This window comes from Lissotriton helveticus, chromosome 8 (assembly GCF_964261635.1).
Source record: "Lissotriton helveticus chromosome 8, aLisHel1.1, whole genome shotgun sequence".
Classification (NCBI taxonomy): domain Eukaryota; kingdom Metazoa; phylum Chordata; class Amphibia; order Caudata; family Salamandridae; genus Lissotriton; species Lissotriton helveticus.
Window position 1 is genome coordinate 1,689,167,235 of NC_136069.1, and position 17,616 is coordinate 1,689,184,850.

General features: G+C 47.8%; 1 protein-coding gene across 2 annotated transcripts in view; it reads right to left on the reverse strand.

Annotated features, from left to right (window-relative positions):
* The window catches only part of LOC144773631 (TRPM8 channel-associated factor homolog), a 149,313-nt gene that overhangs the window by 91,904 nt on the left and 39,793 nt on the right, over positions 1-17,616 (reverse strand). The window lies entirely within an intron of this gene.

Below are 17,616 nucleotides of genomic sequence, written 5' to 3' on the forward strand. Positions count from 1 at the left end.
ATCTTTAAATACCACAAATGTGTTGTTCTTAGAGTAAATACCCTATGTATAGAGGCAATATGTTTGAATATGTTCATCTCCCTTTTGTAAAAGCAAATGTGTACCTTCTGAGGGAACATTAACAACCTCTGTTTCTGGGGTAAGTGTGCAGTGAAATGTTCTGATAACACCAACTTTAGCTCTGGGAGATGTTTAGGAACATTTGGGGGCATATTACCAAGGGCCTTATCGCCGCTTTAGCGGGAATTTTTCCCGCTAAAGCGGCGATAATTTAATTGCCCTATTACCTAGCTGTCGCTAACACCAGTTAGCGACAGCTAGTAGGAGATAGCGAGCTTCTGGGGGCCCACTTTGCATGTCAGCGATATATATCGCTAATGACATGCTAAGTTGTCACGCTCACTTGCTCCATTCTCCACTAACTTTTACCTGAGGATAGTTGTTTTGCTGTCTGCCGCCCACGGAGGATTCCACGGACCAGAGGGGTCATTTTGCAGATCGCGCTGCTGGTGGGAGCAGTACCGCATTCGGCGGATACTCTGCACGCTCCCAGCGTGCGCTTGATTGGGGAATAAACTATTGCTGACCACACCGGGGGACTGCGAGGAGCAGCAGCCTCTAGCCCTTACAGCTGGTGCCTCTTCCCCCGGCGGCCACGCCCCCTCATTACCGGCTATTTACTTTTCGCGCCACCCGCTCCGCGGGTGCCGCTCACTTGCTCCATTCTCCACTAACTTTTACCTGAGGATAGTTGTTTTGCTGTCTGCCGCCCACGGAGGATTCCACGGACCAGAGGGGTCATTTTGCAGATCGCGCTGCTGGTGGGAGCAGTACCGCATTCGGCGGATACTCTGCACGCTCCCAGCGTGCGCTTGATTGGGGAATAAACTACTGCTGACCACACCGGGGGACTGCGAGGACCAGCAGCCTCTAGCCCTTACAGCTGGTGCCTCTTCCCCCGGCGGCCACGCCCCCTTGGAACACCATAAGAACTAGTTCTGTCCCTCCCGCAGCGCGGGACGCAGCGCGGGACGCAGCGCGGGGCGAAGCCCGGGCAAAGGGCGGGCCCGTTCAAGCCTGTGCAAGACTGGACTGGGCCATTTTATTTCTGGTTGGTTTTATTACCCCCTTCTTATTGAATGTTACTTTTTATAGTATTTTAACTTGTACCCCTGAAATCGTTCCTTTTAATTCCACCCACAGTAGTGAGTTTTTAATTTACGCTCAGCATGTCTCCTAGAAATACAAGGAACACTGTCAAAAAACAGGCCCTGGCCGCGGCAGAGGTCATTGGCCCGATAGACCAATTTATCACTAAGGCTAATGTTGCCATTGAGCAGGGTATTATACTACTGAATCGTCGAGTCTCCCAGGACTTGGCTATAGCGAGACGTTCTTCTATTGGCCTATTGGCCACCGCAGTAACCCCCCAACGTCCAGTAGAAATACCCCTGCCAGTGACAATGCATGCGGAGGTACACACGGTGCCCAACACGGTGGACCTCTCGGCAACCTTGAACTTGTCAGATTCTCGTATGTCACTTGAAAAATCCCCACTCATATTTGCTACCCATAGTGCCCTTGATCCCTCCCCAGTCACAGATAGGGGTATACGCGAAGGCGCTATCCCCAAAAGAAAGTCTAAAAGAAGGAAAACTGCTCATTTAGAGCATATTGCTACTTCCCCACCTATGACTATCCTAAAAACCCCCTCTATTACGTATCTCCCTTCCCAATCCACTAATCTTGCTCTAACTTCCCCCCAATCACCACTTCCTGTGCTAGCACCTGCAACGACTCTCACTGCTGATAATCTAACTCTTAGCAGCCATAGTAGCTATGATAGTGATAGCAGCCTGGATGATTATGGTAACTTAACTAACAATACCTGTGGTAACGATAGCCTATTGCTCACCAAAATAGGTGAATTACTTAAGTCATACTTAACTCCTATAGAAAAGGTACTACATCAGCTGCAATCTCAATTAGCTCAATTAACTCAACTGTCTTCAGTTCCTGATCTAAATAAGGGTAACACAAAAAATCCCAATTTAGTACAAGGGAACCCCTTAGTAGATACTATCAAAACCAGTAAGCCTAACCCCCCAAAAACCATTTTACCCAACAACAACACTAACCAAAAGGCCCCGCTGAAACCCATTCAAAAGCAACCACCACCGCCTCAGTTTAAGCCTCAAGCCCCACAGAAGACATCGAACCCTTTACCACTTCCACCTCTGACCAACTCTAATGATCAGTCGTCCAATCAACAAATAACCCCTCCTACGCCTTCCCTTCCCACACCAGCCCCTCCGGTCCCAAAGCAACAATCGCTCGGATTTAACAACGTCCCGAGAAACCGGAGGAGAGGGGGTCGTTCCGTACATCTCCCACCTGAGGCATCCCCCTATGTGGTTATCCTGACAGGTGTTCCGGAACTCCCCCCCAGTCTAGACGAGCCAATCTGGTCACTAAAAAATAAAGTCATATACTGGTTGTCCAATAATAGACCTTTAACATCTTTTTTGGACAACAGAGTTACTACCGTTCGCAGAGTGCCATGGCTCGGCACCGTGCCCAAAAACATCCAGGGCGACTGCATTATAGTGAACTTTGAAGACCCTAATACTGTTGAGCACATTTGCTCCTGGGGCGACCGTACATCTGCCGAAGGGATAGCTACCCGCAACTTGTCATACTTCTACCCCCCGGCTCCCCGTCACAACACCGGTCCCCCCTGGAGTTGGATGAGAGTGGGCAATTGGGATGGGAATAGAGACCATGGTCACCGGGCAGGTTATGGCTTTTCCAATTCTACTTCTGGTCATCATTCCAACTGGAGAGGTCCACCATTATCCAACAGGTACGAATGTTTGGATATGGTTGACTGACCATCAGTCCCCTCCGATAACAATACTCAAGACCCTATTGGAACTCAGATTCTTACTACTCACTCTTCCAGTAAAAACCGGGTGGTAACGCCCAACCATTTTCCCCCGCTTGGTGCTGGCATCGAGTTTCTTTCTCCTCTGCCAAAGATCTCCTTGCACTTGTCATCTTCACAGGTCTGTGTTCTTAGCCCTGCTCCTCTTATAACCCCTGAGGAGCCGCAAAAAAGGCAACAAAACAGTTTACCTTCACCACCCTGTTTATCTATCAACACTGCCTCTTCCTTTATTCCTTCCCCTTGTATCTGTGATCTAATACCCCCCGATACCTTGTCGATCTCCAACCCCCTTTTACCCCCAACCAGGGATCTTACAATCATGTATTGGAACGTAGCGGGCCTTAGATCTAAAACACAGCTTCAGTCCTGGATCGACCTGGTTAACAGGCATGACATAGTCTGCTCCAGGAAACCTGGGCCATTGAGCCGATTCATATCCAGGGTTTTAAAACCTTTCATATGTCCGCTACTCCATCGGTTCAAGGAAGACATAAGGGTGGCCTGGCCACCTACGTATCCAACCGAATTCCTTTTATTATGACTGAAATATCCCAGATGTCTGAAATCTTCCAAATTCTCAAGTTTACTGTTAAAAGCTCCGTTTATTATGTTATAAATATGTATAATAATGTACCACATGTTGACTGTGTAAAGTCATTGACAGAAATCACTTCATTTTTACATGACCAGAAAGTTAAAAATGCACAGTCACAATGTTATTTCGTGTGGGGTGGGGACTTTAATGTCTACCTATGTACTAACTCCAACAAAGGTTTATGCGGCCTTGAAGATGAGTATGACTCCCCCATCACCCACTTTATTCACTCTAGCCTAGGGTTAGCTTTTAATGCTTGTTTATTTTCACTGGAACTTGAATTTGCGAATGAATTGGTGACCCCTGCTGTCGATTTTAAGCCAACATTCCATGGTAGAGGACTGTTGTCCACAATCGACTTCATTTTGTGTTCTCAGATCTTAGGAACCAGATTGAAAAAATTTTCTACTGGCACAGACCCCTCTAGTGACCATTTTCCCAACAGCATTTCTATTACTCTTAATTCTGTTCCCTCATCCCGCACCAAGTCCAGCATCTTAACACAGCAATCCCTGGAGATGGGCAGAACTAACGGGTACACAGTAAAGTGGTCTAAGATCAACCCCAAAGAGGTTACCGAAAGGGTTATCCAACAAACCCTCCCACAAATTTACATCTGCTTAGAGGAGACCTCATCCCCTCAGCTGATCTTGTCTAGTTTTGCCAAGATCTTAGAAGCTATGCGGCAGGAGCTTATCCGCCACCATAACAAGAAGGAAGAGAAAGAAAGTCGAGGGTTGTTTGACTCTGATTGTCGTAGGGCCCATAGTACACTCAAACGAGCCCTTCATAGTCAAAACAGGGATGTAGCCTTAATCTCACATTTAAGAAAACAATATAAATTGGCCCTAAAAGCCCGCAAACGGGAAATAAAAAATAATTTTTGGGCCCAACTCCACGAGAGCATAAAATCAAAGGACAGTACGCTATTTTGGCGAACAGTCAAATCTCCATTTTTGGCGGATGACGCTGCTTCTTCCCATTTAGACGTGGCAGTACCCGCTGAAAAATGGGTGACCCATTTCTCTCAGATATTTGGGGATTCAACCCCATTTACCGATGTTATTACATCCGGGGAGGCCAATACCAACAGTGATAACACCTACCCAATTGACATCTACTTTGACCTTGGAGATGTGAATACAGCACTAACGTCTTCCAAGACTGGGAAAGCCCCTGGACCTGACGGGGTCCCATTAGACATCTTTGTGAATAACCTTGAATTATGGTCCCCAATAGTCACTCAAGTCATGTCCGCAGTCTCTCAGGTCGGTTTAATCGATTCTTGGTCTACCTCTGTGCTTCTTCCCATCTTTAAAAAGGGGAACCGAGACAATCCAGCTTGCTACCGACCAATCTCCCTCTTGGACTCGCTGGGTAAGGTCGCTGGGAGACTCCTCCTGGAACGTCTCCAGGATTGGGCAAAGGAGAACAAGGTCATCACAGACCTCCAGTTTGGGTTCCAAGAGGGCCTGGGCACGGTGGAGCAGGCTCTTAACCTCACCTTACTTATGGGGAAATACGCCTGGGCTAAAGGTGGCAATCTCTACCTAGTTTACGTGGATTTAAGTTCCGCATTCGATTGCGTAATCCACTCCAAGCTATGGGAGATTTTAAATAAACTGGGTGTAGACCCCCCAATCCTGAAGTTTCTCCGAGAGCTTTACTCGGATGCCAAAGCCTGTGTGAGGTATGGCATCAACGGAGAGCTAACGGATTCATTCCGAATTACAAAAGGAGTAAGACAGGGGTGCGTCCTTGCTCCATTCCTATTTAACATCTACACTAACGGTCTGGAGCAAGCGATGCTGATAGGGAATAAGGACCTCCCCTGTATAAAAGGCCGCCCGATTCCAGCATTGCTTTATGCCGATGACTCGGTAATCTTAGCAAGGACACCTAATCAGCTCCAGTTGCAACTTGATAAGTATTGCCAATACATGCTCTCTCTTGGTCTTAAAGTCAACAAATCCAAGACTTTTGTCATGTATGTTGGCAAGAAAGCCCAGAAATGTAAATCTATCTATATTGAGAATACTAGGTTAGATAGTGCTAGGAACTATCCGTATTTAGGAATCCTCATTGACCATCAACTGTCATGGAAACCTGCCATATCTAGCAGGAAATCGCAGTTCCAACGCACAACATCAGCACTGACCTCATTCTCTAGGAAGCTGGGCAAGCCCGCCCCTGCAGTAATACTGCAAATTTATCAAGCTAAGTGCATGAGTGTGGCTACCTACGGAGCAGGTGTATGGGGCTATGTCCCTGTCGATGACCTCCAAGTAGTCGAAAATGATTTTCTGAAGTATATATTAGCCCTCCCCAGAAGTGCTTCCAATTACGGTAGCCATATGGAGCTCGGTAGGGATTACATATCTGACATCATAAGGTACCAACCGATTCTCCTTTGGCACCGTATATGGACCAAGGAGCAATGTCTCCTAACCCGGTCGCTAATAACAGACTGCCTGACTCTGACCCATTGGAAGAAGATTCCTTGGCTGTTGTACGTTTTTAAATTTCTGAATGATTTGAACTGCTTAGAGTTTTTTATAAACCCTACGTCACTCACTACCATATCAAGAAGGTTTTTAAAGAACTTATGTGTCTCGCATCTGAGTGATTTACGTCTGTGCTCAGAAATCGGCAAACAGTCGACCAACCATCTAATGATGATTCAATCCTCCTATGGCCTTCAACCTTATCTGTCCTTTTTTTGTCTAATTATGATAGATATGTTTTAACTCGATTTAGATTTAATTCCTTTTATCGTCTTGTTTCATTTCCCGTGCCCTCTGATTGGTCACGTGATATGATCAAATGTCCCTGTGACGATTGTACTCCTCAGTCTACATTACATGTAATTTTATTTTGTACCTTTTATGACAATCCCCGCAAACGTTGGTTGGTTCCTCTGCTTAGATTTTTAAGATTGAGAAGATGCAGACCTGCCCTTTTGGCATTACAATGTCTAGATTCCCCTTTTGTTGCAAAAACAGTCGCTTATTATTTAAAAGCTTGTATAAAAATTCGTTCTCAATTTGCGGCCCATGCGCAGTAAATATCTATTTTTATACCACTGTTATTTCGGGTACCAATATTGAGCAAACTGATTATATGCTTAAACTGATGCATTATCTCATATAGTAACCAATTTTTATATGAAAAGTAAAATGTTGCAAATAACCGTATATGTACTGTATGATTTTCACCTGTACTTTTATGGTTGTAAATTCAACCGAATAAAGTTACTTTTTGATTTGACATGCTAAGTGGGCTTGCCAAGATGTTAACATCGTTAACTCCTATTACCAACTTTTGGAAATAATCGCGCTAAGCGCCTGCCCAGAGCAGTTCTTAGCCATGTTATCCAATGGTAGGTGGATAACATGGCTAAGAGCATTTGCTCGGTAATGCATGAATATCGCTGACTTTTCAGCGATTTTCATGCATTTCGGCCGATTTTTTTCGCTTAGGAGATAAACCTTGATAATAGCAAGGCTCCTAAGCGATAAAAATAGGCGAAGCACGGCGATATAAATATAGCCGCTAACCAAGCTTAGCGATATTTTTCGCTAATGCTTGGTAATATGCCCCTTGGTTCTTCAGTACTCCGTCTCTCACACTGGATATTTCCCACATTGCTCTAACTCACAACAACCTCAGTGCCATAAAGGATACTACTGTACCCCAATCATGTCTCCTTCTCCGTACCCAGATGTTTGCAGTTTGTTAATCTTTTACAGATGGTCCACCAGCTGCCACTGGCAGGGTAGGGGAAGGGATTCCAATTTATCAAGATCCCACGGGTGATACATGTGCTGGTACAGCAAAGACCCCAGGCTCTTGCTTTCGATGTGTACTGTCTCAGTCTGCAGGCAGTTTGCAATGGTCTGCTCACCTGAGAGGAGGATCTCAGTCTATCACTGCACATCCGTGTTCAGAAGACCGCAGCTTCCCAACACTAGGCAAACCTCAGCATAGAGACATGCAGCCAGGAAATGGCTATTAGGGACTGCCAGACCAGAGGTGCTCCTGAAACATCACTGGTCAGTGCAATTTCCATGAGGAAACCTCAGGTGAGAGGTCTTAAAGACACCCTAGAGACTTAAGGATACCAAATTAAGCAGATGATTCATAAAATGAAAGGTTGTGCCTCTACTGCACCATTCCACTCATACATTTAGAGCCAAATGACTAGGATCCTGGAGGAGACCGAGGCAAAAGCAGGATGGTTTAGACATCAGGTTTCCCAGGATACGCCACCGGTTTCAATGATGAATCATGCAGCAAAAGCCAATTACCAGGCTAATTGGGTCTAAGGAGGAGTGGGGCAAACTGGGGGAAGGCAGGCAGGCACTGCGAGTGACACAATAACGAGCAGCCCTGCGACGGATAATAGCTTACCAAGTGCAAAGATAAGACTAGATGCGGACCTAGCAACACCTCATTTGCCACCTCAATCAGCACCCCACTCTTCCAAAATGCACGTTTGGAGTGGTCAGCCATTAAGTCTCACTTTCAATCTGAATAGACTGAGACCAGCTGCTGAACAAAGAGCTTGGACCCCGATTGTGTACCCTAAAAGGAGTTCCTGTCCTCTGTGATGGCATCAATTAATTTAATGACCATCCCATTTCCAATGTATTGTACTCCTATCTCTGCAACTGTTTCCAGGCCCAGGGGAAGAAGGCAGGGTCACCATTCGTATGCCCTGGATTCCCAGCAATCTCTTGACTATTACTAGACAATTCCATGAAGTCTGACAGAACCGCCAGAAGTTTATGGAAGAACTGGAAAATCTTTTTGGATGTTATGACTCTAATGAAGCCAGTGTGAATCAATTGTGTGTAATTGTGCGCCAGAAAATGCCTCTTTTTGTATTGTTACCCCCTACATTTTTACCAGATACCTGATGCCAACTTGACTGAGTGTGTCCTGGGTCCCAGCCAATCAGGCGCTCAGGGTCTGTTTTCTTTCCCAAAACAGTACCTTTGACTCCACAATTGGCACATTCTGGGCACCCATGTAAGCCCCTTGTAAAAGGTACCCCTGGTTACAAGGGTCTTGTGACAGGAGAAGGCATCTGAATGCTGCAACATGTATTGTGCCACCCTCAGATATCTATTAGCTTAACACGCACACACTGCCACTGCAGGCTTCGTGTTTTGGTGCAGACCAAACTGAAGAGCTGACATGGCACACATCCCTGTGTGCCATGACCTCCAAAACTGCCTGTGGCACGGTAAGTCACCCCTTTAGCAGACCTTCAAGCCTCAAGGCAGGATGCACCGTATCACTGGTGAGGGCATTGCTGCAAGAGTAATATGCCCCTAGAGTGCATGTGTCATTCCAGACATTGTGAGTGCAGTGAAGCCATTTTGAGTACATGGGCCGGGAGTTTGTCATTATGAACTCCAAATCTCCATGATGGCTTTACTGAAGACTGGGAATTTTGGTACCAAACTCCTCAGCATAATAACCCCCCACCGATGCCAGTGTTAGATTTATTATAGCATGCACTCAGAGGGCATCTTAGAGATGCTCTCTGAAAAAACAACCACGTTTTAGTGTATTAGCTGACTAGTATCAACCAGTCACCACTAGACTGGTTTCTGACTTCATGGCCTTTGTGCTCTAAGGGGTCAGAAGCAAAGCCTGCTCTGGTTGGAGGTGCTTCACATCTCCCCCTGGCAGGAACTGCCTCAAATGCTCTTACCTTGAGATATGCTGATTTGGGCAGCAGGACAGGTGGGAAAATTATGAAGCAGAGTAGGAGTGTTCACCCCAGCCAGGCACATCTCTAGGGTCGCCAGGAGCTGAGGTGAACCCCTCACTTAGAAATTCCCCATCTTAAATTGAAGAACTAGTCCCAATAGGAACAGGGTAGTGCTCCTCTCTCACCCCAGGGGACAGTAGCCATTAGATACTGCCCCAGCCTCAGTAACACCCTTAAATGTAGTATTTAAGGGCTCTCCTGAATCTTGTACTTTAGACCAAAGAAGAAGATGTAAGAAGACCACTGCCAGACCAGGAATGGAACCACTAGAGACACAACTCGGCAAGAACTCCACCACCTATAACCAGTTCGACGATTGGACCTGCTGCCTTCCGGAGATCCTGCAAGGCCTCCAAGAACCCATGAACACCTTTAAGGCTTCACCAAATTGCCAGGAACCTCCCTTTGGGCTAGAGGCTTTAGTCCCCGGCACCCGCCGGCACACAAACCGTGGTAGCTGAGGACCGACACTTTTGTTGATGCAACTGTGTCCTGTCAGAAGAAAGCACCATAGCAGATGGCTTCCATGACCTAGAGGGGTTATCTTTGCCTAACGACCCCAGCTGTTCACAGCTCTGTTCCAGAGAGCCTGTTACCTAATGCAAGTGGCCCTGTCAACCTCCTCCTGCCCCACCTGCTCTACCGCGGCCTCGCCGAGACAGCCCAAAATGGCAGCACTCCTCTATCCCCTACACATCTCTATCACCATGACCGCAACTGCTGGGCTGGTTGTGCCTCCCTTCAATTTACAGTGACCTGCTGGTGCCAACTGCGACTGTATCAGTGTTGGCGGTCCACTGAATACAATTTACTTCCATTGCTCTCCACCGACCACTAGACCGACCATCATTGCCGGTATCGACCGCTGGGGCATAGATTCTGAACCTCACACCTCTTCAGGTACCCTCAGTCTCAATTGACTAGCCCTGATCCTGCTGAACCCTGCATCTTGCCCCACCAGTGCCGCTCATGGTGCAGAACCTCCTTAAAGTGACCCTCCCCAGTGCCGGTCTAAACCCCTGGAGGCTGCAAAAGTAAGTGGTGTGCTTACCTTCTGATGCATAACACTACTTTTCCTTCCTTAGTATTGCCTTGCCTTCTAATTGTTGTATCAGACTGTTGCAAAGTCATCCTATTCCCCGGGCACCCCCCAACTTTTTGCTGACTGGTACTGATGGTAACTGACTCTGACTGACCCTGGCCTCTGCCTAACCATGGCCAGTGCTATGCTGAAGACACACGTAAAATACAATGAAAACACCTACCTACATTAGGGTACACTATGGGTTAGGGTACCCCTGTGATATGGGTTAGGGTACCCCTGTAGCCAATAAGGCCCTAGTAAATATAGCGCAGGGAGATTGAAACAATCTTTAAGTCCCTAGTATAGAATAGGGAAGGGGGGTTTAGAGGCCAGTAGCCTTTTCTGCACTGGCATGTGTGCACTGCTGAAGCCAGAGGTCAATTTATAATATAAATGTACTGTAATGTAAATTGATACTTGTATAGCGCACTACTCACCCGCAAGAGTCTCAAGGCGCTTGTACGAATACCGCTGTGGAACCCATCCTGGCTTTCCCTGTGAGGTGTCCACTCCTGGGCACCCCCAAGGTGGAGGCCAGGCATCCTTAGCGTTGTGGGGGCCATTGTGGAGATTAAGCAAGCTATTGCCCAGAGTTGCAGAGTGGGACTCCATGATTGGAATAGGCACCGAGGCGAGAATTACAAGGTCCGTGGAATTTTGAGCCCAAGACCCGCCGAGTCGGGGAATTAAACCCTGGTCCCGGGCTAGACCTCTGCATCAGGGTCTGCCGCTCTAACCATTGAGCCACATTTCTCCAGTCTTATTAGTCGTATTAGCCTGGTGTTGCAGAACTGCTTTAAAAATGCAAATTGTGCCTAAACTCAATTTTGTTGTTTAGAGCACTTAAAAATGGATAAACTACAATGTTTTGGCATTGTAGGTACCCTCAGGGTCTCGCCTAGGTGTTCCAGGGGTGGGGTGGTCAGGTACTTATAAGGAGAAACCTTATTAAAAGGTTTTTATATGCCCTGGGGTTAGTTAAATTGCAAACTTCACACCCAACATTGTAGTAAGGTGCATCTCAAAATCGGGATTTGTGCTAGGAGCACTATGAAATGAGATTCTGCAATATTTTGATATATTCAGAATCCCTAAAGTCGTTCCTAGGTGTTCCAGACGTGGGGGATCGGGTAGGTACTAGCAGGTTCCGTATAAAACCTGTTTATAGGCCCTGGTATTGGAGAAATTGTCCACTTCATTTTTTCATTGCAGATACCTATCCCAAAGGTTAACATTAGAAAAGGTTATATTAGCTAATAACTGGAGAAAAAAAAATCCATAAAACTAGGAATAAAGGACTCAGTAGAATGGTAATGATAAATCCAACAATGGAGGGGGCATGGCCAGCCAGGCAACATGGCGGACGCGACTTTCTAGAGCTCTGTCCGTAGGGCCCTAAATTCTCCGTAATTTATCCTGGGTGTGAGTTTACTTCTCCCACATCGAGCGGAACCGGTGCGGGAACGGCTGGGGAGCCTGCCGACGTGCACTGCAGCAAACTACGAGGCGGCGGGGGCACAGGAGCGGCCATCGGCCTGAAGGGGCGCAGAGAGGCTGGAAAGGGGCAAAGCTCGCCCGGACTGCGACACGCAGGAAACACCCCGGCGCCGGACAGGAGGAGGGGCCGGAGAGCACAGATCCCCGAACTGAGCCTCGGACAGCTGCGGCACATCGAGAAGAGCAGAGGCGGCCCCAGTGAGAGTGGGAAGGTGCTGGGTGGCGTCCGGGGAGGCTGAGAGAGAGGGGGCCCAAGACAAGCACCCGGTGCGGCTGGTGACATTGCGGCGGGCCTCAAGGTACCAGAATACATCGGAGGTGAGCCGCTATAGACCCGCGCTGCGGCGAGGCGAGGGGAGGGGGCCCCCATTCAGCACGCCTCCAAGACTGCATCACTGGAAATGAGGGATGTTGAGGTGAGGATTCGGAAACCGGTTGGCTCTACCCCAGACGATAGCGAGGAGGGAGGTTGGAACGCAGACCACAGCACGTCCATCTTGGCGGCAATATGACCTGGGGCCGGAGGCGCGACTGGGACCGCAGTGGTGGCCTGACAGACCCCCGCGAAGCACTGTGACGATTCAAAAATGAGCTGCAGGGGAAAGCCTCGACCCTGGTGAACGCCCATTGATTGTTACGGAAAGCTGTGGTGTGGCGCTGCTGGTGCTGTTTGCCGCCACTGAGTGGGTCGCTGGACAGGAAGTCACTACATACCCGCCATCCACCAGTCTGTTCAAGGCTGCGGGGGCGCCAGACACTGGGCCTGGGTCTGAGAGAAGCAGGAGGGCTACGGAGGCCGTGGTTTGAGGGGTGAAGAGAGCACAACCAGACAAGGCATTCAGCACGTGGACGCCATCTTGCCCAAGGCGCCATTTTGCTGGTCCCTGCACTGCGCGGCCATCACTCCTGGGCCGTATTGATCGCTCCCTCTCCACAGACAATACAGCGCCGGGGTTGCGCCTGAAGGAAGGACCGAGAGAAGGGGTCCCCTGTGCTGCTGGAACCGGGGTAAACCTTGGATAAAGTGGCTGTCCGTCTTCGCACGTTCGAGTGGGTAGGTGTGACCCGGAGCCGATTTGGGTGACGGACTGCCCTTGAGCTTCTGGACAGCGACAGCTGGAGTTGGAGGTCAGACCCGGCTGTTACGCCCGCACCCAGCGCACATTGTTGTCTATCCAGGCAGAAGGTCCCCCCTGCAGCCACTGAGAGGCACACAGTCAGACGCATTGATGCCCACGGCGCAGCAGCTAGCAATGGGCAGGCTTCGGGACAAAACTCAGGTGAAACTGCAGGAGGCGAGTGGCCCTGACCCCACGCAGGAGCAGAGGCGAGCGGCCATGGAACCCACGGCTACCCTGGTGGCCAAAATGGACACGTTCTGGTGGTGGTGGAACGCATTGGAACTACTCTAGCACAAACCAAGATCTCTCTGGAAGCACGGATAGATAAAGTCACATCTGATTTCACGCTACTACATGCGGACCACCGTAAACTGTCAGAGTCAGTCACCGTGCAGCACCAAACGGTCCAATAACTGCAACCTGTGGTGCACAGCCATGCCTCAGCTCTACAAGACCTGATTGACAGAGTCCACGCACTGGAGGACCGAGCAGAGGATGCGGAAGGGCGTTCTCACCGCAACAATGTCCGGGTGGTCGGCCTGTCGGAGGGGGAAGAGGGGAAGGACCCCGAGCACTACACGGAGACCTGGCTGCGGACACGCCTGCCGGCCGGAACACTATACCCGCACTTCATGGTGGAGAGGGCGCACAGAGTGCCGGCACAGGCTCAGAGACCCGGCACCCGACCTCGCCCGTTTCTTTTCAAACTCCTTAACTATCGGGACCGTGACATGGTGCTCCGCGAAACTCGGAAGATGAGTGACCTCAAAGTGGGTAACAGCCCTATTTTAAACAAGTTGCCCATATCGGAACCCTGTGTATATCGGCTTATAAGGATTGGAGCAGCAAGAATCTCTGTCAACTTTTACTGAGGACAAAGCAGCGATTGCAAGGGCAACAGCTAGTAAATGCACTAGTCTCCTGGACTGTTTTCGTGGGAAGTTAAAGACATGGCTGTTTGATATCTAACTGCACCAAATCTAGTTCTGCTCAGAGTCATCCACCAGTGTCATGAGACTTTCGAGTGATATGTGCGCTTAAGAAATATCCTATGAGTTGATTTGATTTGATTTGATTTACACAACATGTTCAAATTACTCATTGCATCGCAGAGGAACGATGCATCAGGTGGTTTGGTTTTTTCGATTATTGTATTTAGTAATTGTGTTAATACTTATTTGACTTATTATTTTACCTGCCTGTTTTAAACAGAAATGGCAGTGACTGAAATGACACAACCATCACAATTTGCCTGATGCTGGTGATACAATGTTACCGTGGCCAAGGTGGAAGAAATTATTTGACTTCTACTTAGTAGCTATAGGTGGTGAAGAGTTTTCTGCATCCAGGAAACAGGGTATATGTATTATAGCACAACATTGGTATGGAGAGGAAGGATATTTATGAATGTTTGGAGGAGTGAAATATAGGAAATGCGGAAAGAAAACTATGAGTGTTATATCAAAATAGAAGTAAAAATGTTGGAATAGCATTTTGCAAAAACAGATAAATGTTTTGGAGAGATACATTTTTAGGGCGAGCCTGGGCTTCGTATGCGCTGCTCTGCAAGGCATGCTGTATTCAGGTATGGGTTTGAAGCTCCACCCACTCTCCACCCATATTTTTCATTGGCTTGTGTTATTGTCCTTTGGAAACAGTGGCTTTTCATTGGTTAATAGACTTCGTAGCCCCTCCTTAGTACCACCTTGTCTCATTTTGTAACCTCCATGAGAACACCCCCTTTTACATGTGTTGTTGCTTGGGCTTCTTCAATTACAGCCTCCGAGAACTATTTTGTTTAATGGTTTACCCGTGCCTGCAGTTGCAGGCAGGACACGCTCTTTCGCAACACATTATTATAATTTCTTTTTATATAGCACAGCCCGCCATGCTGATAGGTGCGGCTGCGCCTTTGCTTTATTTGCGTCGCCAAATGTGGGTGCATGTTTTTTTAGAACTATTTATTAAATTATTTATTTTTCAATTGCCCCATGCTGCACTTACACTTTAATGGATTCTGCGCCCCTTTTTTCAGACACTGCTTGTCTAAGGAAAGGAGAACGGCCGCTGTTAAAGCACTAAATTGGCTTTTTTTTTTATAAACAAGCATTTGTAATGCAATAGGTGTCCCATTTACGAATCTCTCGTAAATGCAAGACCTATTGCATTGCAAATGCTTGTTGTTATTTTTTCCATATTGCCGCTGGTCTTGCCCTCCATACCTTCCTGGGCTCGGCAACTTCCTCACTGTCTGCCTGTTATTGCATTTAGGAACACATGCGCTACTTTCCAGGTTATTGGCTGTGTTGGAAGTCGCTTGTTAGTATAATTTCCTCATTTCAGAATATCTGCCCTCGTTATCTTGCATGATGATAGACTACATTCTCCAGCACGGATGCCCCCAGACCTCCGAGCCCCCTCCCCCTGTACTTGCACTTCATTGGTCGCTTACAGTACCGTTGTCGGTTCCAGTCTGGTTTCCAGGCGAATAGCGGGGTCATGTGACACAAACACTGCAGAGTCGGCTGAAGAGGCAAAATATCAGTCGGGCCGCAAACTATACTAAGCACAGATTTTTGGCTTAGGTGTTTTAAGCCACGCCCTTAATTACATCGAACACCCCTTTGGAGAGACCCGGTACTTTTTTCACCCTGCTTAAAGTGCTGGAAACCACATCATGTGACAGTCACCTCATGGCCTGGCACAGTGCATCATGCATGACTTATGACTTTCACTTTTTCTGATTGTCTATGTACTGGGGCAGAGTGAACCCTATCCCGACCCCACCCCTTGCTTTAGGAACTACAGCAAAGGTGAAATTCCTGATGGGCCTCTTCTGTCTGCAACTCTACAGACAAAGGCGCAGCTCATATATTAATATGAAAAGGTGGGCGAGGGAGTAAGTGAAGGGATGGGCGGATAGATCGGTGAAAGGGTGAATGTGTGAATGAAAGGGTGAAGGGATTTATAATGAGAAAAAGGATGGATGGATGAGTGAGTGAGTGGAAGGATGCATGGATGAGAGAAAATGTAAATAGATGGATGTATGGGTGGAAGGGTAGATAGATGGGTAAAAGGTTGGATGGATGAGTGAAAGTATTGATGGATGAGTGAAAGGGTGGATGATGGGCGAGAGAATGGGTGGATGTATGAGTGAAATGATGGATGAATTGATAAATGAAACGGTGGATGGATGGATGAATGAAAGGGTGGATGTAAGGATGGATGAGTGAGGGAAAGGAGGGGTAGATGGACAAAAGGATGGATAGATGAGTAAAGGAGTGAAATGGTGGCTGGATGAGAGAAAGGATAGATGAGTGATAGGGTCAATGGATGAGTAGATGGATGGGTGAAAGGAAGGATGTCTAAGTGAAAGAGTCGATGGAGAGAGAAAGGGACGATACATGGATGACTGAAAGGGTGAATGGGTGGAAGGATGAGTGACTGGGTGAATACATGAGTAAGTGAAAGGATGGGTGAAAGGCTAAAAGGCTGGATGGATGAGTGAATGAATGGGTGGGTGGAAGAGTGGATGGATGAGTGTACCGATGGATAGGATGAAAGTGTGGATGGATGGATAATGGATGGATGAGTGAAAGGGTGGATGGAGAGATGGATGAGTGAAATGATGGATGGAAGGATACTTGATGGATAGGTTTGCAAATGGTTGAATATGTTTGGATATGGATGGGCTTAATTATTTAATATTGCGACCTCCTCTGATGTGTCTGTAAAACGTACCTTTTGTCCCCAGGTTTTGTCCTGAATTTTCTGCTCACCGTCCTGAATGTGCACCCATGCCAGTTGCTCGCCATAGCTGCAAGGCACCAGCCCACTGAGCTTCTCCTCCCAGGAAACTTTTACCAACTCTGGACTTCTTTCTGCCCTCCTGTATCGGTGCAACCGATCCGGGTCTGATGGTGAGTTACTAGCACCTCGTCTTATTGTATTGCTCCGACATTGGGGGTCACCTGATCTGCTCCGGAATGAATGGTATCTCCACGTCCCGCATGTCTAGGGCTTCTTCTGCCCTCCCTCCATCTCCCCCTCAGCAAGGGAATTAAAGGCTGGGCTACGTGAAGGATTCTTCCCACAACATACTCCTGGCGGCAATGGGGCTATGAACCCCAATACAAGCAAGGCATTCAGCACTCCGTTGGTTGAGTAGGGACAGCCAGCCTGACTTAGGGTGCCGTGGGACCCTTACACCCCTGGGCCTTGGTGCAACTACAAAACGCGCCTTGATGCCCACTGGGCTTAGTTGCGCATTATAAGACTGCCTTCATTCATTCATTTCAACTAGGCCACCGGTAGGCCGTGGTGGCCGCCTCACTTTTGCCCTTTTCTCTGCCGCTATTGATATATAATACCTTTCCATATGTCAGTCGACTGTCATGCACTTTAGTTTACTACTAGAGAAGTGTTTGCATTAGAACGGATTGATTAACCGCACATATTACGTGCCTACCACCCAAAATATGCCTCTTGACTCAGATGCAGCCCCAACTGACAGGCCGTGCATCATTTATTAGGGTGGACAACCGTGCTTTGGGGACGGGATAATGATGACCTGCTTTATACTCCCATTGT